At 39.9% G+C, this 16090-nt stretch overlaps 1 protein-coding gene across 7 annotated transcripts in view; it reads left to right on the top strand.

Moving 5' to 3' along the window:
- LRFN2 (leucine rich repeat and fibronectin type III domain containing 2) overlaps positions 1–16090 on the top strand; it is a 154403-nt gene that overhangs the window by 57900 nt on the left and 80413 nt on the right. Inside the window, exon 1 of one of the 7 annotated variants that reach the window (XM_017742359.1) lies at positions 8623–8643. The exons of the other annotated variants lie outside the window; for them this stretch is intronic. The gene's annotated coding sequence lies outside the window, so the exon portion shown is untranslated. Of the gene's footprint in view, positions 1–8622; positions 8644–16090 lie in introns of those variants that run through there. 7 annotated transcript variants of the gene reach the window in all.

The following is a 16090-nucleotide window of genomic DNA, read 5'->3' on the forward strand; positions in this document are numbered from 1 at the left end:
TGCTGTATTATTGAGTCTCATATCATCCTTTAGAAGTCAGATGGTTTTCTTCAAAAAAAAAAAAGAGCAGTGCAGTTACAAAATAAAGTTGCTGTGATATTTGTGAATGAGAAAAGCTTTGTACTTCACATAATCAAAAGAGCTGAAATGAGAGGCATGCAGTTTAGAGATGATTTCCTGTTTTCATAGCTTTGCTTCTGCTATTGTTTCAACAAAAGCCATATTTACTCTATTCTGTTCTTGGATGCAAAACAATAACATTAGGTCTTAAAAAAATTGTTTTATTTATTGCTGCTTGACTACCAAATCTTTACAGATGCTTTTGTTACTGGATTTATTATTAACCTTTTTCAGATAAAATCTAACTACAAATAAGTCAAAAAATTTTGGTCACATGGACACAAAATTAAAATAACCTTGACTTAGAGTATATTGTTTTATGTTTACTGTGATTTACCTCCTGCAATCAACTTTCTCTATACAGTCACTCTGCTAAATGTTCAGCAGTCTTCTACAGAAGTGACTTTTGACTCCATGTCAGGCTTTCTTGCACTTACTCATTTTTGTGTAGTTTCTCTAACCTCAGTGAAGCACTTTTACTTTTGTTTCCTTCATTTTCTCGGCAACTTGAGGGATTCCTATCCAATTTTACCAGGCAGCAAAGGTGAAGGCATCTCTATAATAAAAATATGTGTAAGGAGAGCAGAGCAATTTGTAGTGCCACAACATTTTGACACTGCTATCACATCACGAGATGCAAACACTGTGCTCCCAAGCAAAGGGCATGCCATGCAGCCACTCCTGGCAACGTGTCAGAACTGCTCCTGATTTGCCTTGTTCCCTGCTGCAAAAGTTACAGAAACCTCCAATCCTCATTGTGCAACACTATTAGAATACAGGGCAGTAAAAGGCAAGAGGGAATGGGTGAGATAGCTTTTCTGCAGGTTTTTGAGAAAAATTTCCTGTGTCATAGAGGATTTTCTACTCTTAGTTACAATGCCCAAAGTAGTGTTCTTTCTAGGGCTTAACTTTAACGATGAACAATTTACTTTTTGGATAGTAGTTATTGGATATTTATGATATGGTCAAATCCACTTTCAGTGTCTGGGAATGACAGCTCTGCAACAGAGGCAGGGAGGACAATCCAATGAGCTGCTGAACAGCAAGAACCAAGATCCAGGGTTATGGTGACTGCCACGTTGTGATTTGTGGGTTAACCATGGACTTTCATTTCATAGCCACACATTGCTAAGGAAGCTGCTAGCTTTAGAACCCATTAAAGGCTCCAGGTCAAGAATGGATGTGAGCTCCTTTCCCATCCCCAAACTCCAGCTTTGCTTTTCGTAACAACCACAACTGACCATACAGCCTGTCCTCCTGATAGGACAGCTCCGTTCTTCTGCTAACATGAGGAAAGTGTTAGTTTACCAGGTTAGCACTGCAAAACAGGCTCACCTCAGTTAAGAACAACAGCCATGGGCCACAGAGATGTCTGTGAATTATCTGCCAATCATCAAGAAAACCTTCACCCTAGACAGTCAGACACATGCTGAATAACTATGCTGTCAAAAGTGTTTGAAAATGGTGCTTTGCACTTCTTTTCCAATGGATTCAGAGAGAGAGGGATGGGGATGGTTTTGCAGTGGACCCAAGAAAGGGATGCATGCCTCAAAGGGCTTGATGGAGATATGCAGACCAGGTCTGTGCCTGACAAGCTAGACCTTGCACTAAGAGCTCTGGAGAGCAGTTGAAGTGATTTCTTAGTGGGTAGTTAGCATTTTGTAGCAGCAGAAGCTGTTTGATGGGGAAAACTCTTTTTGGTACTGATGATCTTGTTTAAGCAGTCAGGAGTTGCTGGCATTAGCTGCTTACCCTGGGGCTGCAGCAGTGCTGCTCAGCACACCTGGCCCTATGCTTGCACTCTCCGCATCCCCATGCTTCAAACTTGCTAACGGTGGAGGGCAGGGGAGGAGTGAAAACAGAGGAAATGGAGATGGCCTAAGTCTGGCAGTGTTATAAATCAGCCCCATTACACTGAATTCTGTGGGGCTGACTGGAGCAACTGGTCTATGTACAGCACAGAGGAGTCCCTTCCACAAAGAGTAGTGTCAGCAAAGAAATGCTCAGGAGTAGCAATTTGAGGGCCAAGCCTTAGCATCCGCCTTGAGTTCTTGTCACTGAAAATTTTCTAGTGCTTTATTAATAGTGGCTAGAGTGATACTGCTTATTTAGGTGCATGAGTAGAAAGAAACAACAAGACATATACTTGTTTTGATCTGTGGGAAATTAAAAAAAAAGAAAAAAGAATCTCTTCTACTATAAACATTTTTAATCTCTGCAGTGATAATATAGAAGATACCTATAAAAACCTGATTCTTATTAATCCCAATTGCTTCCTAGTTGTTGATCAGCAAACTAACCTAGGGCTATGGAGATTCTTGCCATTAAATGATTTCACAGAAACCAAGGAGCATCCTACCTTCTTCAGCTAACAGAAGGACCAGCTTGAATGCCTGCAGTGCATCATTTTCTAATGCAAATGTGGGGCCATCAACTTCATGACTGTACAGAGGATGGTGTTAATGGTTAAGCTTAGCTGGCCAGTTGTGGGTGTTGGGTACAATGTGTTGTTCAGAACCAGCTCACAGGAGTATTTGCTCCCCAGTGTACATTATGAGTACCTACAGACCTCCACAACCCCTTGATCTGTACAGCTGCTTACCCTCTCCCAAACAGGTAAGGGTGAAATGCTGTGATCAAACCCTCTGTCATTAAACCTTTCTTATTAGCAGGAGAAAGGAAAACACATTTCTAAGCAGTTTGAAGTACTGTGTGTTTGTGCAGGATATGAAAGAGCCTGTCTGCTGTTTTGAGAACTGAGGGGATCATGCCTTTCACAGTCATTATGACTCAATAAGGATATTTTAAAAATAATCAATTGTTTTAGTCTGACTGAAATAAAAAGTCTGTATTATAAAAGCACCGTTGAGATTTCCCTTCTTCATTTAGATATTTTGGCTGAATTGATGTAACAGGACATCTTTAATGTCTTGCTATGAGAACAGAGAGAAGTTGAGTTTACACTGTCTGCCAGGATGCTGAGGCTCAGCAGAAATAAGATAACCTCACAAATAAACAACAGATGGCCGATGGCCTAATGCTTTGATTTGGCTGTACATGACAGGGGTTTATTCTTTCAACCTGGAGAAGGAGCCTCGGAAAGGCTGAAACTGCAGAAATGCATGACATGCGGACAGACACAGTTTGTTATGGGGATTTGGTCTGAGCAGATGGTATTACAATACAGATCTATTATTACGCATCTGCTTCCCATCTCAGTTATATGATGTGTAAGACTTAGATTAAATTCCCCAAGGAATGCCTGGATCACTTACTAATTTGTGCATATGCATCTTTATTTGTGTGTCTTTGAGTACAATGGGCTACATCCTGAGCTAAGTCACAGAGATATACATTTATAGAGCGACAGCAGCGTCACTGCCAGCGTCATCTCATCTGTGTTCTCATTGCACAGAGAACTCCCTAGTGATAAACTATTAGTTAAGGACTAGTGCTCAAAACAGACAGAGTTTCTGTGCCTCTGTGTAAATGTGCATGGTTCCACACACCGAGAAAGCAGCAACACGTAAATGTTCTGTAAGACCTGCAGTTAGATAGACACAACATGGATTAGGATTTATTTCTGCCTTATCTCCATTTCCCTTCAAGTTAAAGTACATCATGAGATCAGTACTATGGACATCTTCATGTCAGCCTCTGCTGGACTCAAGGCAGGAGCTATTCCAGGCTGTGAAAGGAGGGCGTCGAAGCATCTGCAGTAGTGAAAATGCCATGTCTTGCAACAAGCCAAGTAATTTAGGGACTTTTGAACTCTGTTCTTCATGCTTCCCATGTGAACAATATGAAGGTGATCAGCAGAGCCCAATGGCTCCCTGCCTTGAGGGACCAACCTCCTACTGCCCCACCTGCAGCAGGTTTGAACCCAGTTCATGATTCAGCGGCAAACCCACACAGCCTCCCCCTGAGGGGCTGACCTGACAGGGTTACATGCACTAATGGGAAGGAGCAGCAGCTCTCAGCAGTACCTCAGACCAGTAACCTGCCTTGTACCAGAGAGCTGGACCTGCTGATAGCTGTCTTGCTAAGAACAGCCTGGGCTGGGTCAAGGATTTGTGTTTTACTAGCATCCCTGCGCTTCCTTCCCTCATTGCTCCACTCCCCCCAAACTTCATGCAGGGAGAGGACTTTGAGTTCTGAATCTCACTTAACTAACACTCCAACTTGGAAGCCTTGGAGCATGAGAGAGGCACCAATGATACCGCACAGCTCTCCCTCTGACAGCTATGTCCAAGCCCTCAAGACAACCACAATTTCATCTGCTTGGCCCTTCTAGGGGACAGATTGTGTGGAGGCTGAGGCAACCAACCCACTTAATGAGAGAAAACACACTCAACCCAGGATTTCTGTCCCTTACCTTTGAATATTTAGTAATAAGTATGTTTTAGTGCAGGAAAAATGCTGCCCTAGATGTGTCTCAGTTATAGTTGAGGTTGTTGTGGTATCTACTGAGTTGCAGTGAAGGAAGAAAAAGATACTGAACTTCAGCTCCAGCAAAATGTCTCTGATAAATATGTAAAACAAAATTCTGATTACATCAAAGAAAATAATGTATCTGTTAAGCTCTACTTCTCTGAAGCAATTTCAGGCTCGTGTAAGTTGCTTTATTAATAAATAAATATACAGATTTAACAAGCAGTTCTCTCCTTACACAGAGAACCTAAGGAATGATATGTAACCACTGAAGTAATTCTTCTGCCTTCAAATTCTCACCATCTTCTGGAAAGTAAAAAAATGCAATATTTGGCTGTCTTTGTCAAGTTTATTATGTCATTTATGATCCAAGTTGCTGTGTTTAGGAATGGGTGTATGTTCCCCAAGTAGTGTTCAAGTGTGAACAAGCTCTCACATCTGATCCCAATTAGAGTGGAAGAATAAGTGCTGAAATTGCAGAATTTACCCCAAAGTTATGTTCTTACCTCCATGGTGAGTGAAACTACATTCTAGGGCTGCTAAGGCAGGTCAGAGGACCATTCTTTGTGGCTGAAGGCAATGTCCAACTCATCAGTTATTCAGTTCTTCAAAATGCATCAGGATGAGGGTAGTATCATTGAAATACGGTATATTTCAAGTATGAGATTTCTTGTTGAATTTAGGGGCTGTGCATCTGTTATGATGACTTTGCTGATCAACCTGAGTATGCAGTCACTGTTAGTCCAGGATTTCTGGATGTTTATACGCTTTGTCAGACCTACAACTACATAAAAACCCATGTCCTTTTTTCAGTCAGACAAGTATCCCAGCTACTCCAGACAGTGCTCATGAGGTGGAAAGGAAACTGGACACCTTTTTTCCCATTCTTTCTGTGACTATAAATCAGTCTGGCTCAATTAAACCCAGTTTATATAATTGCATGAGAATAGCCATATCTCTTTGAGCTATAGAGTGGTTACAGCCTTATTTAATTGCATGGTACTTCATTTTTGCTGAGTACTGAGCTGGTCTCCTGAAAGATTAGAAGACAGATGAGGCATTGCAGTAACCTAGTTAAGTTCTCTGAGGAAAATTTGCTTTCTAAGAGCAGAGTAGAAGGAGATAGGTGGAATTCTGAGACCCCAATAAAGCTCTGTGGGTGGGGGAGGGAAATTAATAGCTGGGGGACTAGTCAAGCTATTTCAGCCCTGGAAAAATTCAGTGGAAAACGCCGTTGCACTGATCCAGAAAATGCTGTGGATTATTAAGTTTTGCATTTTCACTTTCCATACTAAGAATCATTCTAAGTGGAGAGAAAAAATAAATAGAAAAATGGGAACAGAGAATAAAGCCCCTTTCATGAAAGACATGTAATGAGCAGAGAAAATTGCCTCTTTTCATTACAGCCTTAAGCCTGACCTCATGCTCTGTCTCACAAGCTGTATTTTTCATTATTATCTTCAGAAATATCTTATATTCTATGTACTTATTCTTCCTTTTGAAGAAATTCAGACAATGATGGTGATGATGGTGATGAGGAACTCTGTTTTATGGGCGCTAACCTGTGGCCATCCACTCAAGGCTTCTAAAGAATCCAAAAGGGTTTCTCTCCCAGAATTTATAGTTAATTAACACTTTTCACCCTCAGCTGATAATATTTCAGACTGAGTAAATTGTATCTATCATTGCTCAAGTGGAACTGTCAGATACATGAACCCCAGATTTCTTTCACTGAAAAAAAAAAAAAGAGAATATATTTTATGGATAGATAAAGGAAGTAGGAGTCTACCCTAGCATAGGTTGCAGATGGCATAAAGAGAAAGTGTCAATCTTGTATTAATCACCAGCTACAATTGTTTCACATTAAGCTTAAATCTTGACAAGAGCATTGTGTCTAATTCTCTCAGTATTTACTGAGATGGTAGAAGCTGATGGGGAAGAATGCCAAAAGTATTTATACTTCCTTCACAAAGTTAAATAGAATCAATCCTAAGTACAGCATTAGACTTCACTAAAAGCAGGGCCATTTTGAAAAATGAAACTCACTGATGTAGCTAAAAAATTAATGACATAATGCTATATCCCAGTAAGGAGATCTAGAATGCCTAATTATCCAGAAATGCAGATTGAAATGAGTCTGAATGAGAAGAAAAAAATTTAATTTTTTAAAATTTCTAAATTCCATCATTTTCCTTTAATAAACAGGGGTCAAACAGCACTACCCACAATTCTTCAACAACATGAACCATTTTAGGAGATCCAATCTGAGTTTCTTATCCGACATAGTCCAGAGGCTTATTTATGAGCTGATGTTTCCCAGGATGTGGGAGGTTTTTGTTTCTTTGTTTTGCTGTGTATGCATGGCCCACATTGCTGAGCATACTGCTGTGCATTTGGCTGGGTTGAAAGAGTTTCTAAAATAAACAAATTTAGATTGTATATGGCATTATATTATTGGCTCATTCCATCATCATCCATAGGATTTCTTGAATATTATTTCTTCATTCTTTTCTTCTCAGTCTCTCCTTACAATAGACAATTTCCAGGTTCTTGACATCTAGCTTGGTTTTTGTGAAACTTAGTCCTAGTGCTTTTGTTTTATTTTGGAGATATTTGTTCACAATATTCCCTTGTATGGATAGTATTCACTGACTTTTAAAACATTTCAGTTTTCCCACTTTTTTTTTTTTTTTTGGTCAGAAAAAGGAAATTCAAAATGCAATCTTTTTAGCCAATGAAATAATTTCTTTTCTGTGTAATTTTTTTCTGAAAAAAATATTAATTCTTGACAATCAAAAATCAAGGAAGAAAAAAAATTAAGGTTTTTTTCCCAAAAGCTGAAAGTTGCAGTCATTTCAAGTGTAACAAGCCTAACTCCAGAGTAATTCTGCCAGTTTGTACCATTTGGGAATATGAAGAAATGTGACAGAGGCTAAACCATTTTTTTAATGTGCTGATCTCGTTCAGTTGGGCATTGCTTAAGTATGAACTTTCAGACCTCTTCTAAGATGGGCAGATCACTTATCCAAAGTTGAATAATTTAAGAACTTCAGGTGCTCCTAAGAAATGTGGTTTGAAGAGTTGACATGTTTTCAAACTTGGTTGACACCCTGCATCTTAGACAGAAGTTGACAAGACAGAGCTCCTGCTCTTCCAAGTCTCTTTTATGTGGTCTTGAAAAAGTAAAATCAGATTTCCTACTATTGTACCTCTCAGGATCAAATATTTATCATTACACAAGATACCTTACCCATAATTTTGGGGGTGGAAAGAAGGTAGCAATATATCTCATAGGAGATTAATGCATCCAAAGAGCCTAGCAAGGTTAGTTCTCTGTCTGTGCACCACTGTCTCTGAATGGAAGCTTTGTAATTGAAGAGGGAAGACCTTCCCTAGCAAGTGTTTTCCTTATTGACATGATCATTTATTGTTTATTCATGCTCACTATAGCAGGGAAGACCTATTTTCCTCCAAAGAGGCTGTTTATACTGCTTTCTAATTTTCCATTTCAATGGCTTTATGACTTGTCCTTCGGGTTTGCAGTGTTTTCTCTGCTATAGGAACTTTCCTCCTCTTTTAAGCAGAGAAGAACAACTTGAGAAAGAGTACAATGTAGATCTCTTTTTTTCCAATTATAACAGGTAAAAAAAAAAACCCAAGAAGTGTGAGTGGGCCTTCTGTACTTCCTGCAGAAGTCCTGCTGGCCAGTCAAGTGATTTAAACCTCAGTATAAAGAGGCTTAATGAAACTGGAAGGAGTAGGAAGGCAGAGCCATCTCTAGAGAGTAATGGATTCACAGCTTTTTGTAGCTGTTTTTCAGGTACAAGATAAGTCTGTGCTTGTTTGGGCTTGGCAAGAGTGAAAGACCCCATGGTCTCAGGCTCAGTGACACTGGGGTTGAGGAATCCAGCTCCCTATCAAATGCTGGCATAACTTGTTTCAGCCAAGTGATTCCTGTAAATTCCCATGACAGCAAAGTGATACACATAAGAATAACTAAAGATTATTTCCTTTCCTTCAGGGACCATTGTGAACTAGAGGAAAAGTCACCAAAGAAAACCTTGTGTGACTTTTGGAGCCCACAATATCTGGGTAGGTCCAAAATAATTAAAATTCTGGATGTTCAGGGAATTCATTACTATTTTGTTTTGGTGGACTTTTAGTATTTACTGCAAGATAGGGCATTGTTCCGTAGGGGGAAAGTAAAGTGCTTTTATTGAAAGCACTTTGTAAAGGTGACTAAGCTGTTTCACAGTAAACTGCTAGCTTTCTGTGTGGAAAGTTAGGGGCAGATGCCTCTGTTATAAACTGTGCTGTCTGCAGCTTGAGGCGCTGGGGACAAAAACTCACAGCCATTACCCTCATCATGACAGCAGCCACCTCTTTGGTCTCTCACGTGCTGCAGAGATTTCTCAAGCTAGTCTTCATTACTCTGGTTGAAAAACTTTGGACTGCCTAAGGATCTGGAAACTGCAAAACATAACGTGAATTTCTACTCTCCATTGTCCTTTCATACATCACACAGAGAACTGAGAAGGCCACGCTGGTAGATCTCTATTCCACATGAAGTTTCAATAAGAACTACATTTATTTACTCTTTACATGCTTTGTTAGCAGATGGGAAGCAATCCATAAACAATATTTTTATCACAGAATAATATGGTTTGGAAGGGAACTTGGAACTCAGGAGGTCTTTAGACCAACCTCCTGCTTAAAATGGAGTCATCTGTGAGTTTGCATCAGCTTAATCAGAGCTTTATCTAGTCAGGTCTTGAAAAATTCCAAAGATGGACCTTGCTTCAGTGCTTGACTATCCTCATTGTGAAAAAGTCTTCTGTTGTATCTGACTTGAACATCTCCTGATTTATTTATGAAAATCTTCTTTTTTTTTGTTGTCCCATCCTACTCCTCAATAAAGAGCCTGGCGGTGTCTTCCCAGTTACCTTCTTGTGCGTATTAGAAGGTTTGTTCCCCCTAAGTTTTCCTTCTCCATGCTTGTCGTGGGTATTCCAAAATGTTGCCAAGTATTCTCCTTTAAACTGTCTCAAACAAGGACAATACTGAAGATGTGTGTAGGCAGTTTTCCTTCTTTAGTCATTGGTGCCACAGTCAAATAATGCCAAGGTTTTGGTTATTGTTATGTTATTGTGTCTGTTTATTTCATAATTAGATATGTATTGCAGATAAAATAATTCCCTCTGCCATATGAGGGCACTACTAGAGTGACACAAAAGTCTGTAGGCACTCATCAATCTTGCTCAATTCCCATGTTTAGTCAGATGTAAGCTCTCTGTGATTCAGTCTTATCTTTTTAATATGCAAACTTTGTTGACTGAAGCTTCAGAGGCAATGTTCCTCTGCCGCAGAGGCACACTGTAAGTCCCACTGTTTCTTTGAAAATGTGGTGGGAAATGACACAGAATTACCCATTCGCTCCTGGGACACAACATCTGTAAAGGTCTGAAGCCAATTTTACTAGCAGGACTATATTTTTGAAGATTTTGTTATAATTATTTCAGGAATAAGGTCTTGGCTCTCCACTCAAGAAATCTGTATGTGAGTTAGGATATGTGCTTTCAGTTCCCTATTCTACTATGGATTTCTTTTTAGACTGCAGAGGTATAAAAAACAGGGCTTTTATCTAATCTTTCCTTATAGACAAAGAAAGCAAGCAGGCATTTCCAGGGAATGATCAATTCCATCCTAAACCAGGCACTGAGAACAGTTCAGCCCTGTAAGTCCTTCTTTTTGTCTAATATCTCTTACAGAAGAACCTTGTTTCCTAGCTTAGGTGCACACACCTACATTTCTGACTTCTCAAGTTAGGTGAGATGAATTCTACTCTGAGTTTTTCTGAGCCTCAGTTCTTGGCTTTAAACTTGTCACTGTGCCTCAGGAGGGATTAACTGAAAGGATAAGAGCCTTAGGGATTTTGAGGTATCCAGTGCCATGTAGAGCTAGGAACTGTGGTTTAGTTACATGTATGCATCCATTAAGGTATAGATAAAATTGCTGTGTGGGGTGAAAGCAGTACAAAGACTATGATGGAAGATCTGTAGCTGAGATCCTTTCAGACAAAGGCACAACACAACTCCCAAATTCTTCCTCCAGATAAGAGAACAGAGAAAGTGGCACTGTCTCTCCATGCAGGTGAATCTGCCTCTCATCAGCAGCACTGTGCTAAAAAGGAGGAACCAAATTAATGAAACTCAGAAATTCACCTCAGCTTCCTCAGTTGCAAATCATGCTTTAAATTTTTATGTGGAATGGTGTGATGGGTATAATGTACGATTCCATTTCAGGTAATTACATTCTCCCTGCTTAAAATTCTCACTGTAGTTTCCACTGGGAAAATGATTCTTCATTTCTCCCTCTTGCACCCTGCTGGGTAGGTACTATTGCTGCCAGAGTGGCTGCTGTGTGCCACCCCTGTGCCCTCCATGAACATACATATACAAATTGTGGTGATGTTAGAATGAGCCCTGCATATGCAGACTTTTGTCCTGCCTGCACCTGAAATTGGTTGGAATTGCCTGGGTGTAGCTGAGAGCAATATCTGACCTGCAGTTTTCCAACCACAGGGGAAGAAGGAGGCTGGGAAAAATCAGTGCTATAGTCAGTCTTTGCATCTGGAGAAAAATGTTTCATCAAGTATCCAGAATCATATAATTCTTCTTCATTCCCCAGTAAAGCAGATTAATATCATTTGATGCATTGTGAGACTGGATAATCTGGGGCCAGGTGAGGTGAAGCAACTTGATGGCTACCAGGTAACGTGAACAGTCATGTGAATGCTTGCAATGTAGTCTGGGCTTCTCAGGAAGCTAACAGCCTCCCACATGGATTACATGGTTCTACCAAAGGTGATTTAATTGGTCTGTTTTACTGGGCAAACAACCTAGGAGGTTGCAACCTAGCTCATGCAGTCACTGCCTCTTGAAGGAGGTAGCAGCCAGAAACAGACAGGGGATAGCTTGTCTTAAAGCTCCAAACCAAGTTGGCAACACTTTTTAGCTAGGCACTGAGACAATAGGAAGACATGGCTAAAAGCCAAGTGGATGCCAGCTTTTCCCTCTTCTGCCAAATCACACACAGAGCAAGCCTTATTCTGTGGCCTTCAAGGCAAGTTCCACAATTTATTTGGGTTTAAAACTCCCTAGTCATATATGAGGTTTTGTTTTTTTGTTGGTTTCGGGTTTGTTGTTTTGGTTTTTTGCATTTTTTTTAAGGGGGGGGTGGACACTCTATTTTGTTTGAAGGTTTTTTGATTGGTTGGGTTTTTTTGTTTGTTTGCTTTGCTTTTTGAGCTGCTATGTTTATATTCCCAGGCAACTGCTACACTGTGATGTGCTAGCAGTCCTGGAGCCTGCTTCCTCTTGGCATGAACCGAGGCAAGACCCAGGTGTTCACCCTGCAGACTGTATTGCTTCATTCTTCTACATTCCTACAATTGATCCGTTTCCCCCTTTTCTCCTCCTTTTTTTTTTTTTGTCTTTTTTTCTTTTTGCTGTTTCTCTTTCCTTTCTTTCTTTCTTTCTTTCTTTCTTTCTTTCTTTCTTTCTTTCTTTCTTTCTTTCTTTCTTTCTTTTCTTCTCTCTCTCCTTCTTGCTCTTTTTTTAAAATTCTCTTGCAAATATTTCCTTCTCAAGATATATTTACATTTTATTCATGACTCTGTCAGGATTAATTTCAGCGCTTCACGCTGCCTGTGACTCCTCATGTATAATGAATGAAACAGCAGCTGGTGCAGCTGACAGCCTGGGCACTCCAAGGGCATATACACACCAGCATCATTGGCAACTTCCTACCAGGAAGGATTTTAATACCCCTGCTGTCTGAAATGCACTTCTGGCCAGGGCATGCTTTAGGAAAGAATTGTGGCAGCTCTAAGCAGAAGGTACTTTCCAAATTACTTTCTTGCTGTTTATCTATGTGCATTGATAACAGGAAAGGCTTTGGCTCCATCACTGTCTTAAGGCTGTAAGATGCTGAGTGTCTGGACTTGATTACCTTGGTGAAATCCTGTGGAATTACTCAGCCATCTCATTACTGTAAGAAACTAATCCTGGATCTGGAGTAGCATACAGACACAGCCTCTGTTTTCCCTTTTCCATCACACAGAATAACTTCTTTATATCATAACTCTACAGAGGCCGAGGATGCTTCTGCACTGAATAGGCTCTCAGAAAGTCAAAATCTGATCCCTGAGTCTGCCACTGGGTTCTTGAGTAGCTTTGGCATTTTGTTTCCTCTTGATGTTTCATGCTCTTCACATTCAAAATGTGAGCTAATATTTCTGTTTTCCTCCCAGTATTTTGATTATTTAGATTAGAAGCATCTAATGTAGAGGAATGTATTAGATGTTTGGGATGTTTGGATGGACCCTAATGCTGACATCATGATCTTCCTGGAAGTTTTTAAGTTGAGCCATAATAAGAGCAACTATAGTAAAAAAACACTGTTTTCTGGATTCCTTATTGAATTGCTACCTCAGCCATGTACAGCACTCATAGTCAAGCAGAAAAAGAACTGTAGACGTTATCCCAATAGTTAGTGTTTTGTCTCTTTTTTAAATGATGGAAAAATCAAGTTTCAGGTAATATGGAAAAAGGCATTTCAGATTAATCTTTAAAGATATCAAAAGACCAAAATTTCTAGATGATCAAGTTTGCTTGTATTTCAATATTTCTAGTTATTATGACTGCTTTTATTTTAACTCTGTAAATACTTTTAATATTTCAGCTTCTTTGCAATGTTTGGGTTGTAAAGCAACATACAGAATACCAGATTGTCATCTCAAAATTGAACTCTATTTTCAAACCATGTCAGGCAAAACCTCAGATGGCAGAACTCTCTTCCATCTTCATATTCTCTTGTGAATACTGCTCACAAGGTAGGGATGCAGAATCCCTTCTAGCACCACCATGATTAACTTTTATCTGTCTTCTGGTTTATAAAAGTCATGCTTCTTAGGAAAAAAAAGACCAGTGTTGAGTCTTATAAGATGGTGTCATTAAGATGTCTTCCAAAATAATGTGTAAATATTACAATCTTAGTTAATAATTAAATATCTAATTCCAGATAAATTGGACAGATTAGCTAGGTGAAAAACTATTCATCCAAGGACTAAGGTTTTATGCTCTGACTCTTGCTGACTGATTTTAACACTGACAATTTGACAACTGAAAGAGTTTGCTAATTTTCACAGGTGGGGAAAATGAGGCCTATGATGTGCAGATGGTTTGTCACAGATTCAGTCACCAGAAAAACCAGGATCATCACTCAGAGGGATTTCTAGCCTGCAGCACTGCATACAGCCCAACACACTTGGTTGGCATTGGCCACCTGAAACAGTGAGGTGCCACATAGCACAGAGGACACATCTTCAGGATGGGTTTTGCAGAGAAAATGGTTCTGGCCCTTCACTCTGCCCACTCCTGCAGGAGAATGCAGGACACTATTCCTTACAGTGTTTGAACATGGGATGTTTTCCAGCTCATTTGTCCAGTACTTTGTTAAATTACTGTTACTTCCACTATTTCTCCCTTCTCACAGTTCTTCTATTCTTGCATCTGCTTCTTTTTCCTTCTGCTAGCTGAAGACAATGCAAGATAAAGTTTCCCTTTCACAAACCAGGCATCTCTTCAGTCAAAAGGTTTAGATTCATTCAGCTAAGCTGTCACTTATGTAATTCTTCTTTACTTTTCTGTTGTACCCTCGCAGTTTTGTAACCAAAACAGGTCTAAGAGCATTTATTAAATAGGAGAATTCAGGTTCTGGTTGCTCAGAAGGCTCTATTTTCTTCTTTACAAATGCTAATTTTTTTGATCCAGAATGCTTATGATCAGGACACTAACCAGATCTGATTCCCCATGCACCAAGTTGTTCATCCTCGTGATTATCAGCTGCAGAGTAATTCCCCTTTTGTGACCCTTAACATGCTGGCTGTGGTCCAGGCTGTACTGTTAATACATTTAACATACAAATTCTAAAATACCCCCATTCATCTGGGTACTGTATTCTTTATTGGCTGTCATAATGGTATGTGTTGTTGCTATGCATGGTTAAACGTCGAGGGACTGCTCTGCATTTCTGTGGATGTTGCTATTTTCTGTGCTGCGTTTCCTGCTATAGAAACATCTATATTCATAATTCCCAAACTTGTGAAAGCCAAGAGTTTCTTTCCTCTTAGGGAAATAAAGCCAGCCACACACATCCTGACTCCCCCAAGACTTTGAAAAAGACTTATTTGTACATAATCTACTTCTTGGACCTCCACATCCCCCATTGCAAGATATCTTTGTTTTTCTTATTTCTGGTATCTGTCAATAACATGCCGTTACAGAAAGCCATGAGACCCCAGCAGAGGGGTAAAAATAGCCCTAGAAGCTGAGAGGGCATGAGTGTAATGCAATTCTGACTATCAAATTCTAACGTGGCAAGGTCATGGTGCTGACTGCCTCTGAGGACCTTCTTTGTATTGAATGTCTTCCTTATCCTACAGTAATTTATTTAGGTGTATTTGTATCATAAAACCACAGGTTATTTGGCTGTTTGATCCCAGCAGCAAGGAAATAAAATTGTTCATTTTCCTGTCATAAAAAATAGTCTAAAATCTTGGGAATATTCGTTATAATATTTAGAAAAAACAACTTGTCAAGAGCACAGTGGATGTCTGGACTGTCCTTACAGTACCTACCTGAGCTTAGGGAGAAGCATGGCTCAGCCCCTGGGGCTGTCTATGTCATTAAACATTTCTTTGAGCAAGGAGAAGACAAGAAGGCATGCCTGCTGGTCTCAGTTCTGATCCTGCTCCCATTTGCTCAGTTTTCTGTAGTGTTCAATGCAGGGCAGCTTATTCTTTTCTACCTTTGAAACAGCAGCTGCAGAAACTTGCTCACCAATGGCAAGACAGTGATTGTCCCAAAGCTTAGCTAGAGGAGCTGAGCAAGCCTCTCATGTTGCTGGCAGGGAACCAACCAGACTTGCCTTGTGTAGTCTCAGAGGTTAAAAAGTTCTTTATTGTGCTCAAGGTAGCAGTAGGGACATGCACAGTGGTTTTTTCAATCTAAAATCTTGGTTGCAAATCACTTGAAGTGCCCCCTGACACATGGATGTGTGGTATTTTCTCAGTCCAAGTCACCAAAGAATTTCACAGAAAAATACCTTGTTTTTCAATTAAATGGCTTCATGCAGAGAAGAGTCAGAACCAAGAATAGAGAAAAACAAAACTCTTCTACTCCAAAGCCTGATTAGGAGAACCAGGCAATAGGAACACTTCTATAAACTTTACCTGAACTGTGCCCCATTTTCTACCAAAAAGCCAAGGTGATATTTCCTTTTGTCAGGAATGAATGATATCTTCATTTCAAGGCTTTTCTGGCAAAAATTTGTAAATGTGAAAAATGCTGTAGTAAGGACTGTTAAGCCCCCCAGATAGTTCCAAGTTAGAAATGACTTTCCAGGGACACTTTAGGAATGACTTGTTTTCCCATCTGTGGGAGTTTGTTGTTCTCCTGCTTCACATTAAATAAAAAGG

Source organism: Corvus brachyrhynchos, unplaced genomic scaffold (assembly GCF_000691975.1).
Source record: "Corvus brachyrhynchos isolate BGI_N302 unplaced genomic scaffold, ASM69197v1 scaffold188, whole genome shotgun sequence".
Lineage (NCBI taxonomy): Eukaryota > Metazoa > Chordata > Aves > Passeriformes > Corvidae > Corvus > Corvus brachyrhynchos.